Raw genomic sequence first — 25,942 nt, forward strand, 5'->3', positions numbered from 1 at the left:
CCAATTTAAAGGTTTGAAGCAAGTTTCTGTCTTTTTTTTTTTTTTTTTTTTTCTTTCTTTAGTTGGGTTGAAGGTTATGCAGAAAGTCCTTCTTAACATGGCTTCCTGACACCATTTTATAGCTCTGAACCAGAGTGATGCCATTTTGTATATCACATTTCAAACTTCTGCCCTATTGATCCAGATAGGGGGTGAGGAAGCATCACTGATCAATGACTGGTGGTTGGACACAGAGCTATTAACTGTTTCCCTCAGAGCTGGAAACATCTGTTTCTAGAGTGTTATGTCCCATGGAAGGGGGTTGTTGAAAGTCAGTGTGCATCTAAGACTTCTGAGATTGGCCAAATTTGAGTAACCATAGGAGCCGTCATAAATAAGGAGGCCTGCATTAGTTTATGGTGATTAGCTGTATATCGGGAGAGACATACATCTGATTAAATGTCTAAATGCTGTAATATAATGATCTTAACAGCCTGGATTGTCTGGCAGCAATGAGAAATACAGATGGTACAAGTTGTTAAAAGAAAAACTTTAGAAAAAGTAAACTTAGCAGAGTTTAATTGCACAGAGAACGATTCATGAATCTGGCAGCCCTCAGAACCAGAATAGGTACAGAGTAACACTGACACTGGGGCAGCCACATGGTCAGATAACATTTATGGACAGAAAAAGGAAAGTGACATATAGAAAACAGAAGTGAGGTACAGAAATAGCTGGATTGGTTACAGTTTGACATGTGCCTTATTTGAACACACTTTGAACAGTTAGCTGCCTGTGATTGGCTGAGACTAGACTACTTGTTACAAGAGTAAGTTACAGTCCGTTTACATATCCAGTTAGGTTACAGTTCACTATCTATGGAGAAACCTTTAGGTTAGACTTAAAATACATAAGGAGGCAGTTTTAGGCAAAACTTTTAACAATTTAAAAATTTAACAATTCTCCCCTTTAGGCTAATTTCTTAATTTTTGAGAGATTGACAAAAACTTTAGGCTCTCACCATTGTAAATGGACTTATTTGGGCTCAAATCCCTCTTCAAGACAGGGTCTGGCTATGTCACCCAGACTGGAGTGCAGTGGCATGATCTCGACTAATTGCAACCTTTGCCTCCCAGCTCAAGCAATCCTCCCACCTCACCCTCCCCAGTACCTGGGACTACAGGTACACACCATCATGCCTGGGTGATGTTTGTATATTTTGTAGAGATGGAGTTTTGCCATGTTGCCCAAGCTAGCAGGTTATTTTTAAAATAAGGGTTAGAGCAGAGGAGCCTTCTTATTATGACAGAATCTCTTTTATCCAGACTTGTTAGGTCTTGGGTTTCCCTTACTGCAGTTTCCAGAAGAGCAGAGAGGTGTCTTGCTCACAGTGCCAAAACTGTATGGTCAAAAGGGAAACTTCCCCTTTGCTCTTTGAAAGTTTGCTGAAAATTGACAGACAAAAGGCAAATTAATAGGAGAAAAGGCATACAGATTTATTGATGTGTGTGTGTGTGAACCAGAGTCTCATTGAAGCAGCTAAGTTGTCTGGGGTATATACCCTGGGGTTTGCTGTTGTGTACAAGGAAAATTTAGGACACACGCACACGAGTTTAGGAGCAGAGGTTTAATAGGCAGATAGAAGAGAAAGAGAAATAGCTCTCTCAGTAGAGAAAGGGGTCTCCTGGTGCAAAGGACTGGCTGGTGGTGAATGTGCCAGATGTTATAGCCCAATTTGAGGAGATGGTGTCTGATTTACATAGGACTCACAGATTGGTTCGATCAGGTATGACATTTACATAGTAGGTGGGGAAGGCTGGTTGCCTCACCCTAATCTTATTATGCAAATGAAATTTCCAGTTGATCTGGCACCAGCTTGTCTGCTCCTTACAGTACATGTGTCTGACAAAGAGAAGGGAAGATGGAGCTGCCATCTTGAACATGTCTGGTCCCTAGTTCCTGCTGGTATTCACCTGTGCAAGCTCCCAGTTTGCTTGCCTATGGCTGCAGCTCAACTTTACAGGCTGCTCTTTAAAAAATGATTTAGGGCTGCTTTTCATTAAAAAGAAAAGCCTTACCGAAGACTCCCATACCCTTCCTATCTAAGAGATTTCTTCTTAACTCCTATGTCATCATTACTACATGCCCCAGCAGGGTACAGAAGCTTGTATCACCTTTTGCATAGGTGAGGGAAAAGATGGGGAATGTAGACAATTCTTTTGAGGTGCAGGAAGTGATCATTAGAGAGAATAAATGGATGAGGGAGACAATTTAACTTACAGATGATTCCCTTTCGAATTTGAATGAGCCTGAGAGGCAGGCAGGCATTATCTTGTGAAAAATCCTCTGTAGGTGTGGTTGCATTCCTCACTCTTCTTTTCTGAAATGAATAAGAAATACAAGGCAATTGAGTTTCTTTTGGAAAGAGTTTCTTGATCAGATGAGGAAATTCCAGAGTCTCTTGGGCCCTTGGGAGGGGAAGGAACAAAACAAGGTTAGTGAGACCTTGATTATAAGACTTCTTTCTCAGGCCTTTCCATTTTCAAAAGCACTCAGCATGCCAAAACATCATATTTTGGGGAATCATGTTTTGCAACCCCGCATTTCCCTCTCTGAAACATCCCTAGTAGTTTTACACACCAAAAGCTGAGTTGATGGCTGTGAAGAGAAAAACTGAATGAGTAACAGAGTGGCAAAGGATCCTATTAAACCAGTCTCTCATTTCTGGGAATAGATCAGTCCAATTAAACAGGTGTGTCTCATTTTGTCAGAGGTTTTTTTTTTTTTTTTTTTTTTTTTTTTGAGACGGAGTTTCGCTCTTGTTACCCAGGCTGGAGTGCAATGGCGCGATCTCGGCTCACCGCAACCTCCGCCTCCTGGGTTCAGGCAATTCTCCTGCCTCAGCCTCCTGAGTAGCTGGGATTACAGGCACGTGCCACCATGCCCAGCTAATTTTTTGTATTTTTAGTAGAGACGGGGTTTCACCATGTTGACCAGGATGGTCTCGATCTCTCGACCTCGTGATCCACCCGCCTCGGCCTCCCAAAGTGCTGGGATTACAAGCTTGAGCCACCGCGCCCGGCCTTTTTTTTTTTTTTTTGAGACGGAGTTTCGCTCTTGTTACCCAGGCTGGAGTGCAATGGCGCGATCTCGGCTCACCGCAACCTCCGCCTCCTGGGTTCAGGCAACTCTACTGCCTCAGCCTCCTGAGTACCTGGGATTACAGGCACGCACCACCATGCCCAGCTAATTTTTTGTATTTTTAGTAGAGACGGAGTTTCACCATGTTGACCAGGATGGTCTCGATCTCTTGACCTCGTGATCCACCCGCCTCGGCCTCCCAAAGTGCTGGGATTACAGGCTTGAGCCACCGCGCCCGGCCCTGTCAGAGGTATTTGAACCAGAGTGACTCCATCTTGAGTAGGGGCTGGGTAAAATAAGGCTGAGACTTACTGGGCCACATTCCCAGGAGGTTAGGTATTCTTAGTCACAGGATGAAATAGGAGGACTGCTCGGCAGGACTTCTTTTTTTTTTTTTTTTTTTTTTTTGAGACGGAGTTTCGCTCTTGTTACCCAGGCTGGAGTGCAATGGTGCGATCTCGGCTCACCGCAACCTCCGCCTCCTGGGCTCAGGCAATTCTCCTGCCTCAGCCTCCTGAGTAGCTGGGATTACAGGCACATGCCACCATGCCCAGCTAATTTTTTGCACTTTTAGTAGAGACGGGGTTTCACCATGTTGACCAGGATGGTCTCGATCTCTCGACCTCGTGATCCACCCGCCTCGGCCTCCCAAAGTGCTGGGATTACAGGCTTGAGCCACCGCGCCCGGCGCTCGGCAGGACTTCTTTACCACATCCTGTTTTATCAGGAGGGTCTTCATGACCTGTATCCTAATAAAACAGGATGTGGTAAAAAAAAAAATACAAGATGGTGAGGAAGGTGATCTCTGGTCATCCTCACTGCTCTTGTTATATGCTTGTTATATGCTAATTGTAATACATTAGCATGCTAAAAGACACTCCCACCAGCACGAAGACTGTTTACAAATGCCATGGCAACATCCAGAAGTTACTCTATATGTCTAAAATGGGAGGAATACTCAGTTCTGGGAATTGCTTGTCCCTTTCCCAGAAAACTCATGAATAATCAACCCCTTGTTTAGCATATAATCAAGAAATAACCATAAAAATAGCCAACCAGGCGGGGCGCGGTGGCTCAAGCCTGTAATCCCAGCACTTTGGGAGGCCAAGGCGGGTGGATCACGAGGTCAAGAGATCGAGACCATCCCGGTCAACATGGTGAAACCCCGTCTCTACTAAAAATACAAAAAATTAGCTGGGCATGGTGGTGCGTGCCTGTAATCCCAGCTACTCAGGAGGCTGAGGCAGGAGAATTGCCTGGACCCAGGAGGCCGAGGTTGCGGTGAGCCGAGATCGTGCCATTGCACTCCAGCCTGGGTAACAAGAGCGAAACTCCGTCTCAAAAAAAAAAAAAAAAAAAAAAAATAGCCAACCAGTAGCTCTGAGGGCTGCTCTGCCTCTGGAGCAGCCCATTCTTTTTTTCTTTACTTCTCTAATAAACTTGCTTTCACTTTCCTTTATGGACTTGTTACCGGTGGCAAATCCTTATGGGTTTGTAGCAACCTCAATTCCTGCCGCCTCAAAAGAAAGAATTTGACTGAGGGGCATAAAGGCAGAAGGAGAGCCTGGGGCAAGTTTTAGAGCAGGAGTGAAAGTTTATTAAAAAGCTTTAGAGCAGAAGGCTGGGAGCAGTGCCTCACACCTGTAATCATTGCACTTTGGGAGGCCAAGGTGGATCCATCACTTGAAGTCAGGAGTTGAAGACCAGCCTGGCCAACATTGGTCGCAGCTGGTGCCAGGGAAAGGCAGCCTCCCAATAGATAGAAGAAACTTGAAGCCAATAGATAGAAGAAACCCTGTCTGCAGAAAATACAAAAAGTAGCGAGGCTTGGTGGTGTGCATCTGTAGTCCCAGCTACTCAAGAGGCTGAGGCAGGAGAATCGCTTGAACTTGGGAGGTGTAGGTTGCAGTTCTTTTCTTTGGTGGGCTGTCTGCGTTCACAGTGGCCTGCTAGCACCTGGGAGAAGCCGCACGTGCAGTGTGTTCACTGGAGTTGTACGCATGCTCACTTGAGGCATTCTTCCCTTAGCAGTCAAATTATTGGTCATAAACCAGTTAAACACCGCCATTTTGCCTTTTAGTGCGCATGCTTGAGCCCACTTGCCCAACTTCCGAAATCTTATTGGAGAGCTGCTGATCACCAGCTTCAGGTTTTTTATATCCATTGGGAGACTGGCAGCAGCTTTTCTGGCATCAGCTGCGACGAATTATGATTTTACAGAGACAGTTAACAACTACTGACCATCACCTGATGGTCGCCTGACATTCCGGGTTGGGAGGGGGCCTCTTCTGCTCTGCTCAGGTCTGACAAGATGCCTACAGTAACAGACTCACCCTGAATTCTTTCTTGCATGAGGTTCAGGAACCCTCTCTTGCCGTCTTAATTGGAAACCCTTTCCAGTAACAATTTTAGGAGATGGCATTGCAGACAGGCTCTCAAACAGAAGAAAACCAAAGGATAATGCTTGGTTTGTTGAAAATGCCCGAAAACAAAATGGTTAATGTTTGGAACTGTCTATGTACCATTTTTTTTAGAGTCTGGAGGGCAGTCAGTTGAGGTGTCTAGATGTTAGAATTGAAGCATCTTCAGTTAAAGTGGCAATTGGACAGATTTTTCTATTGTTTACATGTCACAAGGTTGTTTACACAAGCCTCAGCTTGCAGGGCATCAGGGAAAAGGTAGTTACAATTTCATTGAATTTAAGTCAGAAAAAAGAAGGGAAAATTTGGAGATGTTAGTTTGGAGACTGTAGCCAGGAAATAATTCAGAATTTTGTCCAAATTGTAGACAAAGAAAAAAAAAAAAAACCAATGGTAGGGCTAGATTTTTTTGGGACAGGGTTTTGCTCTATTGCCCAGACTGGAGTGCAGTGGCATAGTTGTGGCCACTGCAGCCTCCATCTCCTGGGGTTCAGGTGATCCTCCCACCTCAGTCTGTCAAGTAGCTGGGAATACAGATGCATGCTACCACACCTGGCTAATTAAAAAAAGAAAGTTGTTTTTGTAGGGATAGAGTTTTGCCATGTTGCCCAGGCTGGTCTTGAACTCTTAGGTTTAATTGATCCACCTGCCTCAGCCTCCCAAAGTGCTGGAATTACAGGTGTGAACCATTGTGCCCAGCCTAGGGCTAGAATCTAATAGCTGGTGTACTATAATTTTCTTCTGAAACACAACTTTTTTTCTGTCCAATCTTTCTTTTTACCAAAGATAAATTATAGTAAGAACAATTTACTTGCAAAATAAGTTTTACTCCTATTATACTTAGCCTGATTATTTGAACAAAACGCAGTAAGAGGCCGGGCACGGTGGCTCAAGCCTGTAATCCCAGCACTTTGGGAGGCCGAGGCGGGTGGATCACAAGGTCAAGAGATCGAGACCATCGTGGTCAACATGGTGAAACCCTGTCTCTACTAAAAATACAAAACATTAGCTGGGCATGGTGGCGTGTGCCTGTAATCCCAGATACTCAGGAGGCTGAGGCAGGAGAATTGCCTGAACCCAGGAGGCAGAGGTTGCAGTGAGCTGAGATCGTGCCATTGCACTCCAGCCTGGGTAACAAGAGTGAAACTCCATCTCAAAAAGAAAAATGCAGTAAGAATAATGATTGGCTATCTAGGCTCTTTTTTTTTTTTTTTTTTTTTTTTGAGATGGAGTCTTTCTCTGTCAACAGGCTAAAGTGCAGTAGTGCCATCTCGGCTCACTGCAACCTCTGCCTCCCAGGTTCAATCAATTCTCATGCCTTAGCCTCTCGAGTAGCTGGGATTACAGGCACCTACCCCTGCGTTCAGCTAATTTTTGTGTTTTTAGTAGAGTTGGAGTTTCATCATCTTAGCCAGAATGGTTTTTAGCCCAAAGTGCTGGGATTACAGGATTGAGCCACTGTGCCCAGTCTGAAACCCTTTTTAAAAAATAAATAAATAAATAAAAAAGAAATATATTTTAGGGTAAAATACTTCAATTTCCTTCAGGGCCTACCATCTCATGTTGGTATCTTATTGTTATAAGGAGTCTGTTTTGGCCAGGTGCAGTGGCTCACAGCTGTAGTCCCAGCACTTCGGGAGGCCAAGGCAGGCAAATCACCTGAGGTTAGAAGTTTGAGACCAGTCTGGCCAACATGGTAAAACGCTGTCTCTGCTAAAAACAAAACAAAAAAATTAGCCAGGCTGGGTGACGCACACCTGTAGTCCCAGTGAGATCCTGTCTTCAACAAAAATAAAAAAAATTAGCTGGACATGGTTCATGCTCATGTCCTAGCTACTCAGGAGGCTGAGATTGGAAGATTGAGCCCAGAGGTTTGAGGTTATGGTGAACTATGATTGTGCTATTACATTTCGGACTGGGAGAAGAAGCAGGAGCCTGTCTCTTAATAAATAAATAAATACATAAATAAGAAGTGATAATTAAAAGATTTTAAAAATATGCTTTTTGATAGGGAAGAGACTCAGTTTTTCAAACAATCTAAAAACTTATAAAGACATTATGAGGCAAAGTCCTCTCTCTCCCTTTATTTATTTATTTATTTATTTATTTTAACAATTTACTCAAAAAGTGAGCTACTCTATTTCTTGTTAACACTACAGGAAAATATTCTTCAAAAGAAAACCTCACAACAAGGATTCCTGAGGACAAAAAGAAAAAAGATAATTTCTACCTTTGTATCAGTCAGTGTATTGCTCATGCTAAAGGATAATCTGGATAAAACCTTATAAACAGATTCATGCAGTCTCAATCAGCTTTGACCACACAAGATTTCCATAGCCTTTTATTTACCTATTTTTTTAAATGGAGACTAGGTCTCTTCTGATTGTGATTTTGGAAAAAAAAAAGAAAGAAAAAGGAGACTAGGTCTTGCTGTGTTTATCAGGATGGTCTTGAACTCCTGTCCTCAAGCAATCCTCTTGCCTTGGCCTCCCAAAGTGCTAAGATTACAAATGTGAACCAGCACACCTGGTCCCATAAAACTTTCATAACCTCTTACAAAACTTTTTCACTCTTTTTTTCCTCCAACTTTCTGTATCCATTCAGTTTTATTTTTTTTCTTTTCTTCCCTTATTTTTCACCAATCTTTCTGTTTTTTATTTATTTAATTTAAAAGAACCTTTAAATAACTGCTAAACTTCACAAAATTACTTTTCCTTGAACAAAAACATCCTCACGTTTAAAAAATAACTTTTTTTTTTTTTTTTTTTGAGACGGAGTTTCGCTCTTGTTACCCAGGCTGGAGTGCAATGGCGCGATCTCGGCTCACCGCAGCCTCCACCTCCTGGGTTCAGGCAATTCTCCTGCCTCAGCCTCCTGAGTAGCTGGGATTACAGGCACATGCCACCACGCCCAGCTAATTTTTTTTTTTTTTTGTATTTTTAGTAGAGACGGGGTTTCACCATGTTGACCAGGATGGTCTCAATCTCTTGACCTCGTGATCCACCCGCCTCAGCCTCCCAAAGTGCTGGGATTACAGGCTTGAGCCACTGCGCCCGGCCTAAAAAATAACTTTTCATACCAAAAACACTTGCTACTTTTCTTATGCACTTTGTATACAGAATTATTTCTCTTATATCTGGTAGTTTTAATTACATATATTAACTACAACTTTAGCTCTTAGTGATGTTAATTTCCAGAGAAAAACCTAGTAAGTAAACAAATTTTTTTTTGAGACATAATGTCTCCGTTGCCCAGGCTGGAGTGCAGGGGCACAATCTCGGCTCACTGCAAAACCTCTACCTCCTGGGTTCAAGTGATTCTTGTGCCTGGGCCACCTAAGTAGCTGGGATTACGGGTGTGCGTCATTATGCCTGGCTAATTTTTGTATTTTAAGTAGAGGCGAGGTTTCACCATGTTGGCTAGGCCGGTCTTGAACTCCTGGCCTTGAGTGATCTGCCCACCTTGGCTTTCCAAAGCATTGGGATTACCGTTGTGAGCGAGCCACTGTGCTGGGCCAAGCAATTTTGAATGTTTTGTCTCAGGTGCAGAGCCCAGCACAGAGGATGGAGCAGTCAAGACAGTGCCTGGAGGATTTGACTTTCTTTCTTTCTTTTTTTTTTTTTTAGAAGGCTGAGGTGGGTAGATCACCTGAGCCTGGGAGGTCAAGGCTGCAGTGAGCCATGATCGTGCCACTGAGCTTCTGCCTGGGCTACAGAGTGAGACCCTATCTAAATAAATTAAATATATTAACTCATTTAATCTGCTCAATAACCCTATGAAGTAAGTACTATTATTATCATCCCGATTTCACACATGAGGAAACTGAGGCACATGGGTCTAATAATTTGTTCAATGTCACACAGCTAATGTATGGTGAGCATTGAATCTAGGCAGTCTGGTTCCAGAATCTCTACTCTTTTTTTTTTTTTTTTTTTTTTTTTCCAAGATGGAGTTTTGCTCTTGTTGCCCAGGCTGGAGTGCAATGGTGTTATCTCAGCTCACTGCAACCTCCACTTCCCAAGTTAAAGTGATTCTCTTGCCTCAGCCTCCTAAGTAGCTGGGATTACAGGTATGCGCCACCACATCCAGCTAATTTTGTATTTTGTATTTTTATTTTTTATTGTATTTTAGGTTTTGGGGGACTTGTGAAGAACATGCAAGATTGCTGCATAGGTACACACATGGCAGTGTGATTTGCTGCCTTCCTCCCCTTCACCTATGTCTGGCTCTTTCCAGGATGGCCAGAAGACACAGCTGGGCCATGCTAGAAAGAGTCAAATCCTGTATTGGTGGCCTAAGCGCTGCAGATATACATATGTCTTCAGGCCTCACCATGGCCACCTATCTAGGCTACAGAATCTAACAACTCAAAACCAAAGATATAAGCTCATAGATAACTCAAGAAAATATCAAAAATATCACAGAAGCAGCAGTTTCATTACCTTAAAACATCTAGTAGAGATAGGATACATTTGTCTGACCAGTATACTCAAGCAAAAATCCCTAAATTTCTGAAGATATATCTATTTTATTTTAACAGCAATTTAAAACCTAGCTTTACTTAATAGAGATTACTCAAGTTGTGTGAATTTGAAAAGCATCTGGGCTAGTTATTTACTTTATCAGTGCTCATTTATGTACAGGTCAATTTGGTACCCTGTAGACAATATGCAAACAGACATGTTTGCATACGTATACATAAAAATCAGACAAACAGCCAGGTGTGGTGGCGTGTCCCTGTGGTGCAAGCTACTTAGGAGGCTGAGGTGGGAGTTCAGCCTGGGCAATACAGTGTGATGTTGTCCCTAAAAAACATTAAAAATAAAATGTTTTACTTAAAATAGAGACAGCCAGGTGTGGTGGTTCATGCCATGTAATCTCAGCCCTTTGGGAGGCTAAGGCAGAAGTATCGCTTGAGTCCAGGAGTTTAAGACTGGCCTGAGCACTATAGCAAGACCCCACTTATACAAAAAATATTAGCCAGGTGTGGTGGTGTGTGCCTGTGGTCCTAGCTACTCAGGAAGCTGAGGCAGGAGGATCACTTGAGCCCAGGTAGTCAAGGCTTCAGTGAGCTATAATCACACCACTGCACTCCAGCTGGGTGACAAAGTAAGACATTGTCTCAAAAATTAATAAATTGCTGGGCAAGGTGGCTCATGCCTGTAATCCCAGCACTTTGGAAGGCTGAGGCGTCACTTGAGGTCTGGAGTTTGAGACCAGCCTGGCCAATATGGTGCAACTCTTAAAATACAACAATTAGCTGGATGTAGTGGCACGCATCTGCTACTTGGGAGGCTGAGGCAGTGAGCCGAGATCATGCCACTGCATGATGCATGGTGCATGCCTGTAGTTGTGGCTTCTCTAGAGGCTGAGGCAAGAGAATTGCCTAAGCCTAGGAGGTGGAGGTTGCAGTGAGCCGAGATTGTGCCACTGCATTCTAGCCTGGGCAACAGAGTGAGACTCTGTCTCAAAAAAACCAATAAATTAAAAATAAAATACAGACATACAGACTTAACAGCTTTGATTTTTAAAATTTTAGCAATGAGATATGTAAAACTCACTATTGTGTTTGTTTATTTGGGATATGGTCTCACTATGTTGAACATGCTAACCTCAAACTTCTGAGCTCAAGCAATCCTTCTGCTTCGGCCTCCAAGTAGCTGGGACTATAGGCCCATGCTACTGTGCCCAGATTAAAACTCACTAGGTAAAAAATAAAAGACAATTAAGTTAAGTCGTGCTTCTGTAAATGGAACAAGTTAAAGTTTATCTGACTTACATGGCCAATGCCTTTCCCTAGTTTTAGAGAAAACAGGGTAGCAAATTTTTTTTTTTTTTTTTTTTGAGACGGAGTTTCACTCTTGTTACCCAGGCTGGAGTGCAATGGCGTGATCTCGGCTCACCGCAACCTCCACCTACTAGGTTCAGGCAATTCTCCTGCCTCAGCCTCCTGAGTAGCTGGGATTACAAGTACGCACCACCATGCCCAGCTAATTTTTTGTATTTTTAGTAGAGACGGGGTTTCACCTTGTTGACCAAGATGGTCTCGATCTCTTGACCTTGTGATCCACCCGCCTTGGCGTCCCAAAGTGCTGGGATTACAGGCCTGAGCCACCGCGCTGGGCTCAAATTTACATCTCAATGTAAAGAGAAAGAATGTAAGGGTTTTCAAGGAGTTGGTTGTGTTAGAGGAAGATTAAATGTGGGTGCCAAGGTAATTCAAAGTCATAGGAATTTATTGTAGATTTTACAAGGAAACATACAGATAAGCCTAGAGAAAATTCAGAAACTTTTCCAAATAATCAACTGAATGCCAGAAAGCCATATTTTGGAGACCAATCTTGTTCGATACATGGTTTTAAAATTTAGTTTCTGTTTCTTTTTTTTTTTTTTTTTTCCGAGACAGAATTTCACTCTTGTTACCCAGGCTGGAGTGCAATGGCGCGATCTCGGCTCACCGCAACCTCCGCCTCCTGGGTTCAGGCAATTCTCCTGCCTCAGCCTCCTGAGTAGCTGGGATTACAGGCACGCGCCACCATGCCCAGCTAATTTTTTTTGTATTTTTAGTAGAGACGGGGTTTCACCATGTTGACCAGGATGGTCTCGATCTCTTGACCTCGTGATCCACCCGCCTCGGCCTCCCAAAGTGCTGGGATTACAGGCTTGAGCCACCGCGCCCGGCCTAGTTTCTGTTTCTTAACTGAATCGCAAAGCTCAGGATGGAGCCCATTAAAAAATACGGCCGGGCCGGGTGCGGTGGCTCAAGCCTGTAATCCCAGCACTTTGGGAGGCCGAGGCGGGTGGATCACAAGGTCAAGAGATCGAGACCACCCTGGCCAACATGGTGAAACCCTGTCTCTACTAAAAATACAAAAAAATTAGCTGGGCGTGGTAGCTCGTGCCTGTAATCCCAGCTACTCAGGAGGCTGAGGCAGGAGAATTGCCTGAACCCAGGAGGCGGAGGTTGCGGTGAGCCGAGATTGAGCCATTGCACTCCAGCCTGGGTAACAAGAGTGAAACTCCGTCTCAAAAAAAAAAAAAAATACGGCCAACAAAGCATTTGCAGTCTCTAGGGCATAATACTAGTATATGTGAAAAGCAGGTGCAGCTGGAAGGAGAGCACCAAGAACCCCAGAAATCCAGGATCCCACTTTTACACTGAATCCCAGGCTCTTAAAAAGTGGGAAACACTATGGGATCAGGCTGTGCAATGTTTCCATACTGCACCTTGTTGCAAGGATAGTCCTCCAAGGCTGGTGGGTGATTCAACATCGGTTTGCCCACTCTGTGATCAAATCATCCCCCATGGGAGTCTTATTACTTGGTGGTGAGTGTTCCTACAGCCTCCCGGTGTCTAAACCACACCTCTCTTTATCAGAACACATGAAGAAATTATTAACAAAGTGTGCTTTGAATGAAGAGACCTCCCAAACAGGCTTTGTGTGAGCAAGATGGCTGTTTATTCACCTGGGTGCGGGTGGGCTAAGGCCGAAAAGGGTATTAGCACAGGGCAGTGGGATAGGAGTTGGTTTTATATGTTTGGGGTGGGCCCTGAGACGATTAGATGTCCCCTCTAGATCTCTGTATGTGAAAATGGAAGTGTCAAAAAAGGCTCGGTGCAGTGGCTCAGGCTTGCAATCCCAGCACTTTGGGAGGCTTAGGTGGGAGGACCAGGCCTGGTAGTGTACACCTGAAGTCCTAGCTATTTGGGAGGCTGAAGTGGGAGAATCTCTTGGGAGGTTTTTAGTTCTTCCACCTACTCATGACGGAAGTTTCTAATTCCATTTCTGACCAATAATACATATTTGTGAGACTGCTAGCAGGTGACAGAAGTGCAGGTGTTACCTCCCTGCACAGAATGAAATTTCACAAACCAATAGCTTAACTGATTAAAAGAATTAATAGAGCTACTGTAGTTTATTTCTAAAGCGTCTTTCTCCTTACTTCTTCCAGAAGGTTGTGGGGTGGGCCTGAAAGTCCCAATTTTCTAATCCAGCCTTGGTCTTTGGGGTGACTAGCCCCATCCTAAAGCACATAGGAGTTGCCAGTCATCAGTCAACTAATTAGCATACAAAAATATATTTATCACTTTGGAGAGTCCAAGGATTTTAAAAGTTATATGCCAGGAGCCAGGCGTGGTGGCTCAAGCCTGTAATTCCAGCACTTGGGAGGCCGAGGCGGGTGGATCATGAGGTCGAGAGATCGAGACTATCCTGGTCAACATGGTGAAACCCCGTCTCTACTAAAAATACAAAAAACTAGCTGGGCATGGTGGCGCGTACCTGTAATCCCAGCTACTCAGGAGGCTGAGGCAGGAGAATTGCCTGAGCCCAGGAGGCGGAGGTTGCGGTGAGCCGAGATTGCGCCATTGCACTCCAGCCTGGGTAACAAGGGCGAAACTCCGTCTCAAAAAAAAAAAAAAAAGTTATATGCCAGGAAGTGGAAGACCATATATATATTACACAGTATTCCGTGACTGATGGTTAATCAAAAAGATAGTTCTTGCTCTAACAAACTAAAATGTACACGTAATTTAGTTTTGAAAGCCTTTTTCTACCACAGACTGTGTCTTTAAAGTGGTTTCTTGAGGAGAAAAGATCAGGCTGCTATATGATTCTGACTCCTAGATCAAGGGGACTTTGTAATTGTGCCAAGCTTGTATTCCCCAAGGAATTCCTGTCTTCAAAAGGGCCTATTGATACCAGAGGGTAAAGTTGCAGCTGGAGTAGCAGCACAGTATCTTTCCCATCATTCCAACAATCCAGGAAAGTTTCCCAATGCTGGGACAAGAGCGCCTACCATGAAAGATGTGTTTTCCTTTCTATATAGTTCTAGAGATACACCATAAACTCTCTCTTTCTCTCTTTCCTGTCACCCTATTTCTGCAGTGTTTTTCCCTCTCAGGTCTGTGCAGTCAATGACACTTCATTGATACATCATTACTATGATGTTATTTGGAATGTTCACGTTGCTGGAGGAGTGATTAGATTACATGGTCTTTACAGTTGCTCTTCAGTATCTGTTAGTAATTGATTCTAGGACCCTCCCCCTTGGATACCAAAATTCATGGATGCCCAAGTCCCATATATAAAATGGCATAGTAGCTGCGTGTGGTGGTGCATACTTGTAATCCCACTTACTCAGAAGGCTGAGGCAGGAGAACAGCCCGGGCAACAATAGTAAGACCCTGTCTCCAAAAAAAGAAAAAAAAATGTGTAATATTTGCATAGAACCTATGTGCCAGGCACAGTGGCTCACGCCTGTAATCCTAGCACTTTGCGAGGCCGAGGCGGGTGGATCACGAGGTCAAGAGATCAAGACCATCCTGGTCAACATGGTGAAACCCCATCTCTGCTAAAAATACAAAAAATTAGCTGGGCATGGTGGCACGTGCCTGTAATCCCAGCTACTCAGGAGGCTGAGGCAGGAGAATTACCTGAATCTGGGAGGCGGAGGTTGCGGTGAGCCGAGATCGCGCCATTGCACTCCAGCCTGGGTAACAAGAGCGAAACTCCGTCTCAAAAAAAAAAAAACAAAAACGGACCTATGCACATCTTCTTGTATACTTTACATCATCTCCAGATTACTTGTAATACCTAATATAATGTCAATGTTATATAAACACTTGTTATATTTTAAAATTTGTTTTAGTTTTTTTGTTATTTTTTTTTTCCCCAAATCCATTCAAGCCTCAGTTGGTTGAATCTGAAGACGCAGAACCCACGGATAGGAAGGGACAACTGTAATTAAATAACAGGCCTGAGGATACACACTTTTAACACTAACACCATCACTGCAGCTAGCTAGCTTGCTTGCTTGCTTCCTTCCTTTTCTCTCTCTCTTTCTTTCGATACACACTTTTAACACTGTCACTGCAGCCTCCTTCCTTCTTTTCTGAGGATACACATTTTAACACTGTCACCGCAGCTCTTCTCTCTCCTCTCTCCTCTCCTATCCTCTTTCCTTCTTTATTTTCTCCAAGTCTTGCTCTGTCACCCAGGCTGGAGTGCAGTGGCATGATCTCGGCTCCCTTCAACCTCCACCTCCCAGGTTTACGTGGTTCTCATGCCTCAGCCTCCTGAGTAGCTGGGGCTACAGGCATGCGCCACCATGCCCAGATAATTTTTGTTATTTTTTTTGGTAGAGACATGGTTTCATCATGTTGGCTAGCCTGGTCTTGAACTCCTAGCCTTAAGTGATTCACCCGCCTCAGCCTCTGAAAGTGCTGGGATTACAGGCGTGAGCCATGGTGCCCGGCCTGCAGGTTACTTTCTAAGGCCCCCTACTAACCGTTACAAATGATCTCTCAGGAAGGATAACATTTGCAAATGGGTCATCTCAAGCATTTTGTATTGATTTTTAATTTGCTATCTTATGGAGCATGTACCAAGAGCCAAGCTAAGTGCTTTATCCACATTTTCTAATGTAATCCCTATGATGCAGTCTCAAAAGAGATTTTTACTTCTCCGTTTTATAATTAACTTACTTTGGGTCAGAGAGTTAGGCGATGACAGAGCTGGGCCTCAAAAGCAGATCTGCTACACTGGGAAAAGGCCTTATGAATGTTGAAAGCCTCCACCTGAAGATATCACCAGCCTCTTTCAGCATCAAAAAGTCCACAATGGAGAAAGGCCTTAAAAAAACAAGCAAGCAAAAAATGACGATCTGAGTACCCAGGAACAAGCTCCTACCACAACTTCACGTTCCCTTACCGAGTGCAAAGGATGACAATCCTGACCTTATCCTAAATCCCACGTACATTTTTTGTGACTCTCTTTGTATTTTCTATCACTTGATCACCTCATCTGGGCAGAAAAACTATATTAGGCAGCATAGGATGAGATAAAGCAAAATGCAAGAAACAGCTTTGCCTTTGGGGAGATTTTGATCTTCCTAAGATTTTGTTAAGTGGTGGGTCTCATTATGTTGCCCAAACTGGTCTCCAACTCCTGACTTCAAGTGATCCTCCTGCCCGAGTTTTCCAAAGTGCTGAGATTATAGGTGTAAACCACCATGCCCAGCCAAGCAGTGGTTTTTCAATTTAAGATACACATGAGAATCATCTGTGAAACTTTTTTTTTCTTTTCGGAGACAGAGTTTTGCTCTGTCATCTGGGCTGGAGTGCAGTGGCATGTTCATAACTCACTATAACCTCAAGCTCTTGGGCTCAAGTGATCCTCCTGCCTTGACCTCCCAAAATGTTGGGATTACAGGCATGAACCATTGTGCCTGGCCCATCTGTGGAACTTTAACAAATACTGATGACAGAAATTCTGATTTAATTGGTCTAGAGTGAAGGCTGGGCAACAGGACTTTTCAGAAAGTTCCAGGTACTCTAATGTGCAACCACGGCTGAGAACCAGGGTGAAGGTAGAAAGAAGAAGGTAGAATATCCTCCAGTGAAAAAATAGTAGAGGAACTACAATGTACAAGATAGTATATTTTGAAATATATTTATTTCTGTGGAGGTTATCGGAATCAAAATTGAGTCATTCATGTTAAAACAAAACAAAACAACCTTGACAAACAGAGCCAGGGAGGGCTATGAAGAGAGGGTTCTCATGCAGGTTTGCCTGATAAAACCTATTATAAAAGATTCTGCAAATAACACAACATTGCACAAAGGCCATCATAATGTTACACAAAATATATTTTTGCAAGGACATCTACCCAGTAACTGCCTGTCTAACCCAGACTGGCGTCACTCTTGTTATTGATCTTTGTAGCCAAGGATAATTATTTCAAAACAATTATGTAACCTCCTCCTGTTTTTTTCCTTTAAAATCCTTTGTCTTCCTTTACTTCCTTGAGTACACACGGTTTACTATCACATGCATGTTCCCATTGCAATGCTCTATTCCTACATAAACATAATTTTCTTTTAGAGAGTCTCTCTCTGTTGTTTAGGTTGACATTCCTTACCTCGTTCTATAAAGGATATGATGTGGCTAAAAAACTATTGGGTTCAGAATTAATTCCACTGAAGAACACAGAGTTCAAGGTACTTGTCAAATACACCAAAGATGGGCTAGGACATGTGAGGTTGGTATTGAAATAATTCAGGTACATTTTTATGTCTCTGGTTTTGGTTTGCAAGGCAGCAGGGCAGATTTTAGAAAAAAAAATAGTTCGCAGAAAAGAGCTGATTGGTCCAGGTACCGTTTCTAGGTGACTGGTCCAAGAGCTGTTTCCAGGCGGGTTGATTGGTCCAGAAGCTGTTTCCAGGCTGCCTAGCCAGTAGATTGCCTTGTCTCCAAGGGTTACTCAATCTACAAAGTGATAACAGGTCTCCAAGTCTTGTGCGGAATTATAATTTTCCCCAGTACAAGCTTATTGAAGAAAATACCAGTATTTTAAGGATGACTCATAGGGACATTTCTTTGATCCATCTTCCTTAAGCGTTATGCATTGGTTATAATGCTGAAGCTCCCTAAATGATTTTTTCACAAGTCAAGGAGTGGCTGGAGCTATTCTATGAAAAATATATAGCTGTTAAAAGAGCAGTGTTAAACTATTTCATGCAGTTCAACCGTTAGATTATTTCCCGTCTTTTATTTTCCTTTCTCAAGAGTAGATGAACTTGCTCTCAGTTTATTATCAGAGGAGAAAAAATGATGGAAACAATGATGGTGTAATAATACATGAAGAAAACCAAAAAAGGGGTAAAATCACTGCAATCCTAAAATCTTAATACTTAACAGTTTTAATCTTTGCGTAGTTTTCTTCTAACCTAAGGTCAATATTATTTGGACAATGATATACATAAAATTTAAGGCTTACCTGTTAACCAAATGTTTAAAGGTATTTTCAGTGCCAGGTGCAGTGGCTCATATCTGTAATTCCAAGCACTTTGAGAGGCCGTGGTGTGAGAATCACTGAGGCCAGGAGTTTGAGACCAGCTTGGCCAACATGGTGAAACCTCGTCTCTACTAAAAATAAGAAAATTAGCCAGGCATGGTGGGACGCACCTGTAATTCCAGCTTTTTGGGAGGCTGAGGCATGAGGATTGCTTGAACCTGGGAAGCAGGGATTGCAGTGTGCCAAGATTGCACCACTGCACTCCAGCTTGGGTAACAGAGTGAGATTCTGTCTCAAAAATAAAAAAGAGATTTTTAGTTTATTTTATAGTGGCTGACCACATTTTTAAAAATAGTATCATTTAACATGATTTGTGAGCAAAATTAATGTTTGTATCTTCAGATTCAATGAATCTTCTGAGCAGCGCACACATACATATGCTGGACATTCATTTTACTAATTATCTCATTAAAAAAAAAATAGGCCGGGCGCGGTGGCTCAAGCCTGTAATCCCAGCACTTTGGGAGGCCGAGGCGGGTAGATCACGAGGTCAAGAGATCGAGACCATTCTGGTCAACATAGCGAAACCCCGTCTCTACTAAAAATACAAAAATTAGCTGGGCATGGTGGCGTGTGCCTGTAATCCCAGCTACTCAGGAGGCTGAGGCAGGAGAATTGCCTGAACCCAGGAGGCAGAGGTTGCGGTGAGCCGAGATCGCGCCATTGCACTCCAGCCTGGGTAACAAGAGCGAAACTCCGTCTCAAAAAAAAAAAAAATAAAAATAAAAATAAAAAAAATAAAAAATAAATAAAAAAAAATAGCCGGGTGCGGTGGCTCAAGCCTGTAATCCCAGCACTTTGGGAGGCCGAGGCGGGTGGATCACAAGGTCGAGAGATCGAGACCATCCTGGTCAACATGGTGAAACCCCGTCTCTACTAAAAATACAAAAAATTAGCTGGACATGGTGGCGCGTGCCTGTAATCCCAGCTACTCAGGAGGCTGAGGCAGGAGAATTGCCTGGACCCAGGAGGCGGAGGTTGCGGTGAGCCGAGATCGCGCCATTGCACTCCAGCCTGGGTAACAAGAGCAAAACTCCGTCTCAAAAAAAATTAAAAAAAAATAAATAAATAAATAAAAATAAACTTTTGTGGAGAAGCCACATTGTGGCAGGCTGTGTTGTAAGAACTGGAGATATGGCTGGGATAAAAACAGACAAAATCCTCTTTCTCCAACAGGGAAAAATAGGCTATAACAATCAGAGCAAACACAAAATGGTTTCTGTTCCATGTGCTTTATATATATAAACTCATTTTTTTTTTTTTTTTTTTTTTTTTTTTGAGAAGGAGTTTCGCTCTTGTTACCCAGGCTGGAGTGCAATGGCGCGATCTCGGCTCACCGCAACCTCCGCCTCCTGGGTCCAGGCAATTCTCCTGCCTCAGCCTCCTGAGTAGCTGGGATTACAGGCACGCGCCACGATGCACAGCTAATTTTTTGTATTTTTAGTAGAGACGGGGTTTCACCATGTTGACCAGGATGGTCTCGATCTCTCGACCTCGTGATCCACCCACCTCGGCCTCCCAAAGTGCTGGGATTATAGGCTTGAGCCACCGCGCCCGGCCTATATAAACTCATTTAGTCCTAACAATCCCATGAAGTAGGTACTATCATTATCTCCATTTTATAGGTGAGGGAGCTGGTGCACAGAAAGGTTAAGTAATTTGATGAGGTTGCACAGCTAGTGAGCATCAGAACTAGGATTTGAACCCAGGCATGTGGCTTCACAGGCTACATGCTTAACTGCTATGCTATTCTTTCTGTAGTTAATTAGCCCCTCTCTTCGATGTATTCTGGTGATACAAAGAACCAAAAGTTTTGCTATTCCTTTCTCAAATATTTTCTGTTTTTGCTTCAGATATTTAACTACTTAAAAGCTAGGACCAGGTGTGGTGGCTCTTGTCTGTACTCCTAGTTCTTTGGAAAGCCCAGGTGGGAGAATCACTTGAGCTCAGGAGTTTGAGGCCAGCCTGGGAAACGTAGTGAGACCTTGTCTCTACAAAAAATTTAAAAAGCTAGCTTGGTGCAGTGGCATGGACCTGTAGTCCCAGCTACTGGAGAAGCTGAGGTTGGAGGATCACTTAAGCCCAGGAGGTCGAGGCTGCAGTGAGCTGTGAATAAGCCACGGCACTCCACCCTGGGTGATGGAGCAAGACCCTGTCTCAGAAAAAAAAAAAAAAAAGCTGGACACTTAAAATCATAGGTGTTCTTAAAAGCACAGCTTTGGTTTAGATTGACCTAGAATAAATTCCATGTCTACCATTCAATAGCTGTGTGATTATAAACAAGTTTCTAGATCTCTCTAAGGTTCTCTTTCCTCATTAGTAAATAAAAATAATTGTTCGCCTCCTAAGGTTGTTGTGAGAATCAAGGATAATATGCATGAAAATCATCTTCGTGGTCCTGGCACAGGTGAGTGCCCAGTGAATGGTGACTTTTACCCATTCATACATTCACCTAGTCTGCAAATAGTTGCCAGGCATCTGCCATGCCGAGGCATTGCTCTAGGTACTGGGGATATCGCAGTGAGTGAAACAGACAAGGTCTCATCCTCAGAGCAATTCTTTGGCCTTTTAGCCTTAATAAAATGCATTTATTCTTTTTTTTTTTTTCTTTTCTTTTTTTTTTTTTTGAGACGGAGTTTCGCTCTTGTTACCCAGGCTGGAGTGCAATGGCGCGATCTTGGCTCACCGCAACCTCTGCCTCCTGGGTTCAGGCAATTCTCCTGCCTCAGCCTCCTGAGTAGCTGGGATTACAGGCACGCGCCACCATGCCCAGCTGATTTTTTGTATTTTTAGTAGAGACGGGGTTTCACCATGTCGACCAGGATGGTCTTGAACTCTCGACCTCGTGATCCACCCGCCTCGGCCTCCCAAAGTGCTGGGATTACAGGCTTGAGCCACCGCGCCTGGCCATTTATTCTTATTACATTTGTTTATATTAATTACATTGCACTTTAAACTTCTTTTATTTTTAAAATTTTTTTATTTTGAGATGGAGTCTTGCTGTGTTACCCAGGCTGGAGTGCAGTGGCGTGATCTCAGCTCACTGCAACCTCCATCTCCCAGCTTCAAGCGATTCTCCTGCCTCAGCCTCCAGAGTAGCTAGGAAGGCATGTACCACCATGCCTAGCTAATTTTTGTATTTTTTTTTAGTAGAGATCGGGTTTCACCATATTGGACAGGCTGGTCTTGAACTACGGACCTCATGATCCATCCACCTTGGCCTCCCAAAGTGCTGGGATTACAGACATGAGCCACCATGCCCGGCTTAAACCTTAATTTATTTTTTAATTAAAATATGTTGTATATAGTTATTTAAATGCATTTAATTTTTTTTTTTTTTTTTTTTTTTTGAGGCGGAGTTTCACTCTTGTTACCCAGGCTGGAGTGCAATGGCACGATCTCGGCTCACTGCAACCTCCGCCTCCTGGGTTCAGGCAATTCTCCTGCCTCAGCCTCCTGAGTAGCTGGGATTACAGGCACACGCCACCATGCCCAGCTAATTTTTTGTATTTTTTTTTTTTTTTTTTTTTGAGACGGAGTTTCGCCCTTGTTACCCAGGCTGGAGTGCAATGGCGCGATCTCGGCTCACCGCAACCTCCGCCTCCTGGGCTCAGGCAATTCTCCTGCCTCAGCCTCCTGAGTAGCTGGGATTACAGGCACGCGCCACCATGCCCAGCTAATTTTTTGCACTTTTAGTAGAGACGGGGTTTCACCATGTTGACCAGGATGGTCTCGATCTCTTGACCTTGTGATCCACCCGCCTCGGCCTCCCAAAGTGCTGGGATTACAGGCTTGAGCCACTGCGCCCGGCCTTATTTTTAAAGTATTAATAAAGTATGTTTAATCAGATTCCCTCTCCTCTTCACTGGCTTTTTGTCATATTCTTTTAAATGTAATGAAATTTCTTTTATATTTATTTATTTATTTATTTTTTAAGAGAGACAGGGTTTTGCCATGTTGCTCAGGCTGGTCTGGAACTGTTGAGCTCAAGCAATCTGTCTGCCTCAGTATCCCAAAGTGCTGAGATTACAGGCGTGAGACACCATGCCTGGCAAAATTTCTTTTATATTAAAAATTCCTGAATTGGGGCCGGGCGCGGTGGCTCAAGCCTGTAATCCCAGCACTTTGGGAGGCCGAGGCGGGTGGATCACGAGGTCAAGAGATCGAGACCGTCCTGGTCAACATGGTGAAACCCCATCTCTACTAAAAAAATACAAAAAAAAAAAAAAATTAGCTGGGCATGGTGACGCGTGCCTGTAATCCCAGCTACTCAGGAGGCTGAGGCAGGAGAATTGCCTGAACCCAGGAGGCGGAGGTTGCGGTGAGCCGAGATCTTGCGATTGCGCTCCAGCCTGGGTAACAAGAGCGAAACTCCTTCTCAACAGCAACAACAACAACAACAACAACAACAACAACAACAAATTCCTGAATTAACCCTTCGACTTCAATTAGCTGACAGTTGCTGCTTTAGTTCCTTGTTCCTTTTGCTATAGACACTGTCTCACTCATTGTCTCCATTCTCTACCTCGACTTCATCACTTCTCATACATACTCCAGAGCACTGGAAGTAGTCTCCTGTCCTCTGTGGAGAGGCCGCGTTATGGCAGGCTGTGTTCTAAGGACTAGAGATATGGCTGGGATGAAAATACACAAAATCCTCTTTCTCTAGAAGGGAAAAATAAGCTATTGCTGTCAACAATAGTTATAACTCTCAACAAGGTCATCCCCCTTCCTTAAAACCACTTAATGACTCCATATTTGCCTCAGTCACTCATATTTACTCAATGAAGTTGTGCAGCTCCAGATAAAGTCCAGATCTTTAAAACAGCATGTAGGCATGTTCTAGCCTTTCTTCCCACCATTCCCTTTTCTACCTCCACTCCCTCCCCTGCTCACTGCCCCAAACACACACACACACACACACACACACACACACACACACACACACACACATGAGTTCACATTCTATAGATGGGCTTGACATTGCCCAGAAGTACCACACTTTTGCCTGTAAGCAGTGGTATTCTAGAGTTGATTTGTATGCAGGTGTGAGAGCCAGTGGTGCATATCTCTTCCCAATTTCATGTTCAATGAGGTCATGATGGGAGTAAATCAAGGAAACTGGCAAAACCTACAAATTAGGGCATTCTAGCTTCCCTCTAGAGAGACGGTTATTAAACATTTACCAGCTCACCATAGCTTCTAGGCCTTTGTATATATGGCCCCTCCCCTCCTCTAACTTGGCTCAGCTTAAATGTCACTTCCTTCTGGGAACCTTTTTTTTTGACTCTTCAGGATTGGGATAGATACCCTTCACTGTGATTCTCTGGGAACTCGGGCAGTGCCCCCACTATTTTTTCTGTATTCTATACTGGCCAAGTATAAAGTCCTTGAGGTCAGGGCCCTTGTCTTCTTCATTGTTGTTGTCTGCCTAGAACACTGTTTGGCACATAGCAAGGTGCTAAACCATATTTTTAAATGAGCCAATGTATGAATAATTAAAGTAAGCCTTCCCTATTAAATAATGGAGTTTTTATGGTTCAAGAATGTGCCTTAATCTTTGTATCTCCTTTTTTTTTTTTTTTTTTTTTTTTGTGAGATGGAGTTTCGCTCTGGTTACCCAGGCTGGAGTGCAATGGCGCGATCTCGGCTCACCGCAACCTCCGCCTCCTAGGTTCAGGCAATTCTCCTGCCTCAGCCTCCTGAGTAGCTGGGATTACAGGCACGCACCACCACGCCCAGCTAATTTTTTGTCTTTTTTAGTAGAGACGGGGTTTCACCATGTTGACCAGGATGGTCTCGATCTCTTGACCTTGTGATCCACCTGCCTTGGCCTCCCAAAGTGCTGGGATTACAGGCTTGAGCCACCGCGCCCGGCCAATCTTTGTATCTCCTGACATTTCTCACATAGAGAAAGGTTAGTAGAAGTTTGAATAGATCAAATGTACTAGACTTGAATGTACTTTATATTAGCCTAAAACTAGGGCCCAATTTTAGATATCCGTTCTAGAAGTGAGTCAATGATCTTTGAGATTATGATTCTATAAAACCAAAACCTGGATTATGTCACCAGAAACTTAAGATTTTCCCTAGCCAGTAATCTGCCTTGATTTATTACTCTTTTTTCCTTGTTTTTTTCCTAAGGTAATCTCAAGCTTGTTCCACTTCTTTCTCCCCCCAACCCGACCTTTCTTTTTGAGATAGGGTCTTGCTCTGTTTCCCAGGCTGGAGTACAGTGGCACAGTCTTGGTGTGCACAACCATGTCCAGTTAATTTTGGTATTTTTTTGGTAGAGATGGGTTTTGCCATGTTGCACAGGCTGGTCTCCAACCCCTGGACTCAAGCAATCCACCCACCTTGATCTCCCGAAGTGTTGGGATTACAGGCATAAGCCACCATGCCCAGGCACCCTATTTTTAATATACGGCTTGAGCATACTCTTTGCTCACAGAATGGTATGCTCATTGAACCATGAGTAGGAAAGCAATGTGGTGCAGTAAGTAGCTTGAAACTTAAAGTCAGGAGAAACTGGTTGTGTACTTGTATGTCACAACTTTCTGGTCATTTCATCTGCAATAGGAAAAATAATATCTTCTCTATCCAATTCACTAAGTTTTTAAAGATGAAATGAATTGACATAGGTGAAAATGCTTTTGTAAATTATAATGTACTACACAGAGTTAGCAAACTTTCTCAAATTGATCTTCAGCACATGCTATCATTTATTTAGTAACTCCCTAGCAAGCAAGTGATATCTGCAAAGAAGTAAGAGTGATCCAGTATAGAGAGAGGTTATTTGTTTGGGAAATAGGATGCATGTAATTAGATAAAAATGATGGTTTCATGTTCCAAAGACTTAAAACATCAGCTTCATATCAGATGCAACATAGAAAGTCTGGGGCGATTCTACCTGAGATGCCAAGTGTGCTATCAATCAAGAATAAAAAATAACTGACCTAAAACACAAATGATAAGGATATATTGGTGGCTGATGACTGGAATAACAAGGCTTCATTCTCCCAAAGGATCTGATAGACTCCAATTAATTTAGAAGCATAGGATGATGTCAAATACAGATCTGTACCAAGCAACAATGTTCTGCTTTTAAATGGACAGCTATCAGTGAATATCTCAAATTGCAGACATTGACACAAATATATGGTTTGCCCATTTCTTAGTTTTGGGAGATATTGTCCCTTTGCAGAAGTTAGTTATTAGTCTCCCACACAAGGAAGGGTACTCGGTGTGGTCCTCCAAACAGCAGCATAGGCATGGCCCCAGAGCAGAATCTCAGGGTCATGCCAGAACTTTTTAATTAGAATCTGCATTTCAGTGCAATCTCCAGGTGATCCAGTGCATTTAAGTTTAAAGTGCACCACCATAGGGACCATCTATTCATTTTTCAAATGAAAACACAAAAACTCATCCTTGAAGAGTGATTTTTCCCCCCCGCCCCGAAGGTCTGATACACTTGGATTAGAACAAAGTTTTCCTGCCTCTGCTGGCAGGTTCCAGCATTCACACCCTCTCGCAGCCTGGTTCTT

General features: G+C 43.3%; 1 long non-coding RNA gene across 1 annotated transcript in view; it reads right to left on the reverse strand.

Moving 5' to 3' along the window:
* Positions 1–569: 569 nt before the first annotated feature.
* LOC141584288 (uncharacterized) overlaps positions 570–25,942 on the reverse strand; it is a 42,426-nt gene continuing 17,053 nt past the window's right edge. The window contains exons 4-6 of the long non-coding RNA XR_012517246.1: positions 16,027–16,173; positions 2,260–2,359; positions 570–1,424 (exon numbers count right to left, since the gene is read on the reverse strand). This is a non-coding gene — a long non-coding RNA (uncharacterized LOC141584288). The remainder of the gene's footprint in view (positions 1,425–2,259; positions 2,360–16,026; positions 16,174–25,942) is intronic.

This window comes from Saimiri boliviensis, chromosome 4 (genome assembly GCF_048565385.1).
Source record: "Saimiri boliviensis isolate mSaiBol1 chromosome 4, mSaiBol1.pri, whole genome shotgun sequence".
Taxonomy (NCBI): Eukaryota; Metazoa; Chordata; class Mammalia; order Primates; family Cebidae; genus Saimiri; species Saimiri boliviensis.